Source organism: Pygoscelis adeliae, unplaced genomic scaffold (genome assembly GCF_000699105.1).
Source record: "Pygoscelis adeliae isolate BGI_AS28 unplaced genomic scaffold, ASM69910v1 Scaffold402, whole genome shotgun sequence".
Classification (NCBI taxonomy): domain Eukaryota; kingdom Metazoa; phylum Chordata; class Aves; order Sphenisciformes; family Spheniscidae; genus Pygoscelis; species Pygoscelis adeliae.
This window is the reverse complement of record NW_008824411.1, coordinates 7,004,413-7,014,242: the sequence shown is the minus strand read 5'-3', so window position 1 is coordinate 7,014,242 and position 9,830 is coordinate 7,004,413. Positions and strand designations below refer to the sequence as shown.

At 45.0% G+C, this 9,830-nt stretch overlaps 1 protein-coding gene across 1 annotated transcript in view; it reads left to right on the top strand.

Annotated features, from left to right (window-relative positions):
- XPR1 (xenotropic and polytropic retrovirus receptor 1) overlaps window positions 1-9,830 on the top strand; it is a 102,765-nt gene that overhangs the window by 88,813 nt on the left and 4,122 nt on the right. The window lies entirely within an intron of this gene.

Below are 9,830 nucleotides of genomic sequence, written 5' to 3'. Positions count from 1 at the left end.
ATATCTTCCTACTCCCCTTGAAGTTTGCATCTGCGCCAGTACCGCTGACCCTTGTTCTCGTTGCTGCCATACATAACCGTTGTCTGCTCTTCAAGTCTGGCAGGGAGTGGGTTGTAATGAGGTGTTTATGAGCCAGGCATGGGGCTTGTTCCAATTGCTGAGGGATGTTCGTGACTCTCAGCTTTTGTCTGTCTGGTTTTGTTAGTGGGAGTCAATAGCACATAGTTGTTGGTATCATACAAAAAAATTTGGAAGCTTCACAGCCTTTGGAAATTAATGTTAGCACCGATTTTGTAAATGTCACAGTGTTTGGTTAGGGTTACAGGCTTGTAGTGATTTTTCAGAGGGCTGCCTAAGACCTTGCTGTGTCTTCTCAGCCCTGTAGGCCTATTCCCATCCTGCCATAAATGCACTTTCTAATATGCTGTACCTGTTAAGAATCCAGTTTTATCTATGTGCTTTACATAGATTCCCAGTTCTTTTTTAACTTGGAATGAGATGGTCTATCATCAAGTTGTTATGATGTTACTGTTGAAAATAGACACACTGCTCGCCCACACCTTCTCTGTGTCTGCCTAAGGATGGTAGAGACAATCACCAATCTCTTACCTACAAAACATCTGTTGGGGGCTAGCTGCTTGCTATTGAGAAAGCAAGCACTGCCCAAAACAAGGGTCAAATTGGTAAAGGTCCTTGCTCCTTAGACCTGCTCTAAATTGCAGTAAGTAACGAACCTGTTAATTGTTGTGGTAACAAGAGTTTTATTTAAACAGTCTTTCATGCCTGTGTTTGTAAGCCTATGACTTATACCTCTGGAATGACAGCTTTTGGCTGCCAGGACAAGAGGGTAATTGGTGGCCTTTTCTTGGGAGGTCAGGTAATGTACACCAGTGCCTGTTCTCCACTTGAGAGTCCTAGGGACATCGCAGCCCTCTGGAAAGGCTTGTCTTCCTCCCTTGATTTGAACATTGAATAATTTGTAGTGGCTCTGTAGGTTTTTAGCTTGTGTCTGCCAGCTGTGTGAAGATGGACTGTGTGGCTAGGGGGGTTTGCTGGTGTTGAAAGCCAGCTAATTCATACAGAGTGCACTTACGGTGGTGTTGTGCTGTGTTTTTGTAAGCTTGTTGGAAAACAGCTCGAATTAAAGAAATGTTCAAATGCTACCTTATTATGTTTAAGTGATGTATGCTGCTTCTAGTCATATGTGGTACTCCCTTCTCCAAACCTGCTGTAGCGAAGGATCGCCCCCAGTAACACAGGGTACTGTTGGCTCTTGACTAGTATCTCAGTTTCCCCCAAATACCACTGTTTAATAATTCATATTGCTCAGGCAGTGCATGATTCTGATTCTTTCTTCCCTTAGAGAAGCTGTTTCTTTATTTTTCTTCCTTTTGATTTAGATGCAGAATGCAATTTTCTCTAGTTGCTGTTGGACCAGTAAGATCTGTTAGATTTTCTCTTCCAAACTGGCAATCCTGTTGTCCTGGGACTATAGACCGGTTTTACAGAGTTAACACCAAGCTATCATCTCCTGAATTAGTGAAGCTGAAGTGAGGCACTCTACCCCTTAACATAAGACTGGAGCAGGCAGCAGTTGCGTGGATGAGTGCCGACTCAAGCTGCCCACTTCACCATGGCTCAGAAACACGGCCGCGTTTCAGGGACGACAGCAGCAACCCAAGGGCAACTGTTGCTGAGCTCCCAATGGAAGAATTCTCAGTATTTTTATGTCGCTCAAAGGAATGGGAAGCAAAGGCCGCGTTCTGTAAATATAGTCCTGCAGAGTATGTTTGCACAGGCAAATGAGGCATATCTGTAACTCTAAGCTACCTAGCAACTGGAGTGTGTGCTGCCAGTCCCTGCTCGCTCGCAGCACGGCCGAGCAGAAGCCTCTGCCCCCGGGTCTTTCCTACCCTTGCTTTAATTTCCCTGGTAGTGCTGAGCAGCCTTGCCCCAGAGCTAGCCAACTGAATATTATATTGCCTTATTTAATCCCTATGGAAGCCTAAGTGGTGCTGGGGAAACAAATGATTAAGCCCGAGTCTGCAGCAGAATATTTGCCCCAAGTGCAGTGTTATTTTGACACACAACTACTTTTTGCCGTGTTTTCACTCTGCCAAAAGCAGGTGCGCTTTCCTTGACAAATGCACCAGTATAGCTGCTTCCACTTCAGTCCAGCTTATAGTAGCATTCCACGGGGATCCCCTCTTGTATAAAGTGTACTTGCATTTAACAGGGTATGCTGACATATCTAGAATAGCCAGCCTTGGTTTCATTCCTCACTCAGACCTGGTTCGCCTTTGTAAGACAGGATTGTTGTATTTAGGTGTTCAGCTCTTAAGAGAAACCGTGCAACTGGAGTTGTGTTGTACTACTCTGAGTGCCGGTCACTTCTTAAGCTTTATGCGTGATTTATGCTCCAGCTTCATTCTTTGTAGAATGAGATGCTTCTTGGTTTTGCTACTGTCTGTCAATTTTCTCTTACCTTGATGCCTTTGGCTCCCATGGTGTCATCGAAAATATCTGGCTCACACAGAATATAGATCTGGCTTCTGTGCTTGAAGAACTGAGGTTCTCAGCTCAACTCTTCCATCATTTTCTTGTTTTGTGGGATTTGCTGTTTCATCGTAAGTATTTGTGTGTTTACCTTGGTTTTTTCAGGAACGTGTTACTGAGCTTAAGCACAAGTACTGGGTTAAAACTGGCTACGCGGGATTTTATCCTTTAACTGAAGGGAAAGATGGTTTATACAAGCTTTCATTGTCTGTCTGATTTACACACCTTATTCAATGAAATCACTGTGGTCTGGGTAGTATCCAGCTGTTTATTAACCTCTGAATTATTCCAAAGTTAATCCATGTGGCCAGGAAACTTGAGCAAGTGTCTCTTCTTCCATACTGCTCCCACGCCCTTTCCAGGTACTCCAAGTGAGACTGCTGAACACTAGCTGTCATCAGCTTGGAAGTGCCGTGGAGAGTCTTAGGTCGGTCTAAGATAGTATAACTGCCACATGCTTTCTCATTGAACAGCCCAGGAAATTGACAGTAATTAAAAATACAGAAGTTAACTAAATAGGGCTGTCTCTAGAGTAGTGCTTCTGTCTGTGTTCTCACCACCCCTTCAGAAACAGGTTTCTCCTGATTAAGTGATGCATAATTTGTTTGTTTTTTTAAAGGCTGAGAAAGCTGTGAAACTCCTTGCTTTGCCAAGGAATAGAGATGTGAACTGTCAAGGCAAGAGTCACTCTTCGATTAATGGGCTTTTGCAGGAAGGTGTTGGACCATCCTTTACTAATAGAGAGGTTCAACCGGGTCTGACCAGATGAAGATGAATGGGAAATGTGCTGCTTTTTGAAAATATAGCGGAAGATTCCCAGGTCTTGTAACTGCTGCTCACTCCTCATTAATCACGATGGCTTCAGCTGTTACCGGTGGTGATACCGGCTGGCGTAGCCGACTTCACGCTGGAACGGATCGCTGGTTCTCCCACGGTCTGGCCCACCGCAGCTCTGCTGGGGAGGGGTATGACTTCCAGGTGGAGGATAATGATGCACGGCAGGAAGGAGGAGAGGGTGGTGGTAACATCAAACTGTTGCACTGAGAGCTGCAGGAGGATACATGACTGCACCTTAGCTTGGCTCTTCTCTGCTGGCTGAAGTACTGAATGGTGGGTTGTGTCACTTAGCCCTTGTTGCTACCTTATTAGAAACTGCAGGGTGCAACCCCTGTGGAGTGAATTTGTTGGTAGGTGGAACAAAATTAACTGCGATCCTAAATGGTTACAGCAGGAGACAAGAACAACTTCAGTCCCAGTTCCCAGTGAGAACTGGGACTAAAATGACTTTCACAGAAATCAGATGTTGGTGCAGCAGCTTATAATACCTCAACTGAGAAATGTCATTTCATTTCTAGAGCACGGGGCAAGGCAAAATAAGTGGACATATAGAATTCAAGTACAATTTTTTTTTTAAACTACAAAATAAAAAAAAAATTCATGAAAGAATGAAACAAGTAGCATTTGTGAGATCCTGTTCCCTAGTTTATCCCTTGTGTGTTGGTACAAGATCTCCCATCTCTCCCTCTCTTTCTCAGCACTGAAAGAGCTGTCAGTACTGTGGCAAGCCAGATCATTTGATTTAGGTGTCACAAGAGCCTTAGAGAGTGCTTGGATTGACCTCTTGAAGTAAAACAAAGCTTGGAATGGGATTAACTGGCTTCTTTCTTAATACTTGCATTTTTCGTGTGGCTTGCCTTAGCACAGCATCCTGGGAACTCCATCAGGATGATTATTTGGAGCCAAAACGTGCAAAGTCTGTCACATTGCTGTGAGCTAGGATGAATTTTTGTCTGAAACCCTGTCATCCCATGCCCAGGAGGCCTTCAGTAATGAGTTGTGTTCATTAGCCAGTCTTTCTGATCCTTTCCATCAGAGCAGCGGCAGTGTTATTAGTGAAGAATCGGAGGCATTGCCATGGGCAAACATTTCCATCCTGGCCTCTGACCTCCTCCCAGCTTTGACGTGGGTCTCTGCGGCACCCTGAGCGAGTCTGGCTTCTCCACACCAGCTTGTTAGCTCCTCTAATTGCTTAGACACCTGTCCAGGTGATGGTGCTTCGGCATTGAGCCGGGAAGGGTGAGGAGCATCCCGGCAGGGCTGCGGCAGGACCACCCTGGCTGGGCTGGATGTGCCGGCAGGAGCTCGCTTGCTGGCAGCCTGCGGTAAGTGAGCGGGGAAGGTGAGATGAGACAGCAGCCTGTGCTTGGCAGGGGGCCTGGGAGGAGGGGTTGTTAGGCAGAGTGATTTCGGGAACTGCCACCACACCCCGAACGTCAGCACAAATGAGGCATAAAATCCCACAGGGAAATCTTCCCATGCTTTGTAGGTCTACAAATGTCAAGCGGGACATTCCCAGTGCTGGCAGCCGCGCCGTGGAGGAGAAGCAACCTTGGCACCCTGCCGCTGAGTGATTCATGCGTTCACTTCTCAAGACTGCAGCTAAGAGAGAGATGGATTTTAATAGCTGGGATTTGGAAAGTGGACTAATAGTTTTAATACACTTTTGTGTTAAAGGTGACTGGAGAAGTGGGAACACTAATGAATAAGGTGTAAGTAAAAACGGTGGCCTACCGATACCTCATTTCATGGGCACTTAAGAGGGGTAAGCCTGACCTTTTTTAATGGAACATTTTAAGAAAAGCAACTGACTACATCGCAAGTGATTTTCCTTTGAAATGTATGCAGGTCTGGAGCTCTCTGGTGCTGCAGAAATCTAGGAGATGCAATCATCCAACAATATTTTTTTTTAATTTTGATTTTTTTGTGGTTGCTATTATATTTTGAAGGAATCTGCTCTGGGATCTCAAAGCACTATAGAGGTAGTAGATGACGTTGTGTGCCAATCCCTAAATTGTCCAATGAAGGCCTTGATTACCATGCTATTTATTTCTTATTGTGAATCCAGATGTTCTTATTAGTGAGACTGCTGGCAAACGCTTAGATTGGAAACCCCATCCTTCTCAAGGTAGCAGTTAAACATACCCCAAGAACATTTCTCAAATGCTAGAGAAGCCACCAGAAGAAGAATAAGATCAAATCTCAGTTATGACTGATATGCTTTTCCTGATTGCAATTAAATCACATTTGTTTGTGAGATATGAGTAATGAGATTGCTGCAATGTCTTGAAATTAGACGCAGTTGTATCATCCTACAAACCCAATGCAAACCTGCAGAGTGTTTTTAGTCAGAACACGATTTGGGGATTTCCCTGCTCTACAAATGTAGAATCTAACTAGAAGAAGAAACGAGATGTTGCCTCCTGACAGTTCCTCACTGCGCTGTGTCTTGCTGCTTCGCTTTAAATTGTGCCCAGAGGCTATAGCAGAGGTTTACAGAATCTAACGGGAAGGTTGTTCATACGAAATGGTTGGTATTTGACAAAGCCCATCAGCGCACGATGGCGAGTCCTCCGTGTGCTCCTCTGGGTTATTTGCCTTTTTACTGCATTAAGTCCACTGTCATGTCATGGCTTTGCCATTGATCAGTATTAAATAGTGGTACGTGCTGGCTGAGCAGAAAGGCAGTGCTGCTGCTATTCTCTCATTAAGATGTACAATTACTGAGGGAGCGGTAATATGGACTTCGATCAGTAAGGTGTTAGACAAATGCTTTGCGATGTCATTCTGATGGCAGTTCTTATGTAGATAAGTCACTTCTGGCTGTCACCCCCCTCCCGTTGTGTGCTGGAATGGAGTTACTGGGCACATGTCATCCCTGGGCTAACTGGGTGCCAGAAAGTATACGCTCAGTTCTCTAGTATCTGTGCTTGGCTAGCACACTGTAAATATATACTTTTTTGTTTTGGTTCCACTTAAATCTGTGATTGAAAAGCTGGTCATCAAAGGAGACTGAATTTGGTATGCCTTGATCAAGAGGGTTTTTATTGATGCTGGAGGCAGAACTGCTCAGGCTCGGTCAGTTTTGTCTCGTAGCAGGGTTTACCTGACTGTGTTTCCTGATAACCTCATGCTTCTTACAGCTTGTATCACAGCTTTCACCATCAGCAGAAACCACAGCCAGCTGCAGTGGCTGACACACCAGGAGTGCTTATCGAGGGCCATTGTGCTCTTATCCAGACCTTCAATAATACATGGCATTGATTTTTGCTGTGTTGAATACTGTATAGTGTTTACATTCCCCAGAATAATTCAGCAGGGTAAACAGATAGTATTCTTTGGAAGCAAAGTCAATATTAACAGCGTTCAGGATAGTATTTGCTGTCTATCTTTGATGGAAAGCAACCTTTCTCTTGCCTGTGTTTAGAAGGGGCTATAATTTCTGCAGACTATTATTCTCTCAGAATGCTAGTCAGATATTGTGTCCCCTGGGGCTGGGTTTGGGATCCAAGATATTTTTGCAGGCAGTAAATTCTGCTGCTGCAAGTGCCTTTGGCTATTTTCTGGGACTGTGGCCATTCACAGCTTCAGTTCAAAGGTAGAAGCCCTCCATTATTTATCTAGTTGACTTTCTGGGGCAATTTGTAGGTGTATTTGTGCAGAGTATCTACTAGAATTGCATTTTATAGGGTAAACTGAGGATGCTAATGGAAATTCTGTGGTGAAGGTTGCAAACGGCCCCTGTGGTACGCTGCTTCCCATCAACTTTGCAGCAAGTGGAGATAGCAGGCCACTGCGGACTCGAATAGCCTCTGATGTAGCTGAGCACCTCCACGTTGCAGACATGCTAAGGTATTGAAATCTGCCCATCGACAGGGAGGGTAAAGCTGCGCCTGCAACTTTACATGTCGAGTTTTGTGCTGACGGTGTTTTGTCCTGCGCGTGCTGTTTTGAATAACTGTAGCTTAGGAAGTTGCTACATGGTGGTGCCCTTTGGAGCATCGAGTAGAAAGGTCCTTCACCCACCTCTGGCTGGGTGGGCTGGCAGTTGTGTGCCAAAGGGTTGCTGCAGTCCATGGGATGTTGAAGACTTGGTCTTTTTTTCCCCTCTTGGAGAGGTTGAGATCTATCAGGTGTCCAGAGTGCTTCTCTCATCCTGAGACTATCGCTCTCTAATGGTTTTTGGTGATTTCTAGCATATCATTAAACAAAGAAAAAACACAGGATGAAACAGTTCCTGCTTAAATAGACCCTGACATCATCATACATATGCACAGCTATGTATTGCTACTGGAAATACTGGCAGGCGAGAAGTAGATGGAGCCTCTGGGCAGAATATGAATGCCTTGATTTTCTAGCCCCCTGAGCAGCAGTGGAGAAGGCCACTAGGACCAGCCAGTGGAGATTGAGATATAATTGCTTGCCTAGAGCAGTAACATGTTTCTGTACAGCAGCTGAATACCAATGAGGACAGAAGGAAGGAAGGTACCAAACGGAATTGCAGGCAGGAGGAAAAGGAGGATAAGTGATTAAAGGAAGGGACTCAAAGGCCAAGGCTAAAGACAATAGGCTAGTTCTAATTAGAGCATTTTACCAGGGAGTGATTTGTTTTTTTAATGAATTTTTTCAGGAGCTGAATACACTACAGAGCCAGTCGATGAGAAAGCGAGCAGGAGCAAGGGGCAAGCAACGTGACCCCAGGTGCCACTGAAAAGATTGCTGCAAAGATAGGGGCAAGGAAAGGGAGCTGAGGCCATGATAACCTAACTAGAAGCAAGCACATCCTTTTGAGGTTGATGAGGTTAATGCCACAAGATTTCGTACCTGGGCCCTTTTCTGCCCGGTACTCCTCCTTTCTGTAATTGCACACAACAACCTTTAAGGCAATTTAGGTTTAAGCAGCATGAACCTTTGAAATCACCTTCCTATGTAATTGCCAACTTAGGATACAGTTTTGTTAGCCCCTTACGTAGTTTGGCATGGTAGTCCGGGGCCAGGCTGTCCCCTCCATAACCAGAGAACTCCAAAGGAGTGCCCAGCAATGCCGCTTCGCTGCTCTTCAGCCCTGCGCCTGCAGGGCATGGCTCATGCCAGGGATGTGGCCGAAGGCGTGGCAATGGATGGTGCTGTCTGCACTGCCTTCTCCGCGTCTGCTCCATGAAGATGTGGAGTAAGACTCAGTTTATTTGAATTCCGTCCTTAAGGAAGACAAAAAAGGTAGCATGACCTAACCTTCAAGCCTAAGCTACGGATAGGAAGCATGCAGCCTCACAGGGTAGTTTGGAGTGGTTTAGATGCTTTCAAAGCACTTAACCCATTAACTACCTCTGAATTACTGTTTAGGATCTGGTAGTGGGAACTAAACATGGAGGTGTAATGAGCTAAAAATAATGTTGGAAAGAACAGGCTTAGTGTCTCTGAGTCACTGAATGTCAGCATCTGCCTTTTCTTCCTGAAATAATGTAGTTGAGGCTTCAGAGGAGCTGGTGGGGGAGAATGAAATCTTGCAGTAGAGCCCAATTAATTGCTAAGCTCTAAAAACCTCACCTGTGTCCTGTTTAGTGGGCAGCTGCACTTTAAAAATGGATCGAGAGGTGGTTTCAAAGCAGCAGGATTAATGTACCTGGGCATCAGAGCACGTATTTTGCAGGACTTCTGTGCCTGCTCCTGGGTGACGTCATGGCTCTCTGCAGTGGCAGGTGATGCAATGCTAGACCTGTCCCTGGATAAAGCCAAGCCTTGGGAGGATGTGGGTTACTGCTCAAAGGCTTCTAACCTTGCACAAAAGCAGGGAAGCTAGTCAAACCTGAGAGCTGCAGCAGATCTCATGTCCTTTTCCTCTGCTGATGTGAAGCTTCACTGCAGACAGGCTTTGCTGCGTAAGTGGCTTTAATAGGTTTGCTTTAGGGGGTGTGTTTTGAAAGGAGAACGAGTGTGTATATTTGACCTATATCCTGCACATCATGTCCAGGAAGCCTGAAAGGCGTAATGGGAGGAATGTACTCTTACACGATGCCTCTCATTTTCACCGCCATTAATTTTATCGGATCGCTGCATTACATTTATATCGTAGATGTTAGAAACAAAAAGGGAAGGAGAGGGCAAATTGCCCTGTTGCTCCCTCTGTGATCAGCTTCGGGGATTCTGTTGTTTTAAGGCCACATATATGGAAAACAGTACTGTCACTTAGCGTGGCAGTGGGTTTGGACTGGAAACATTATGGCTTTTTTGCACTAGAAGTGTTATTGGCTTTGTTAGAAAGAATCAGTGAATGAGCAATTACAGTGGCTGCACAGAAAGGAGGAAAGAATCCTGACAGCAGGGACATGCAAAGCGTCTCAGCCTTGCAAAGCATTATAATGTGTTTTATTTTTATGAACTTTATGACCCAGATTTGCTAATTAAAAGCAAACAGAATTATCAGATCTGTTTGTTTT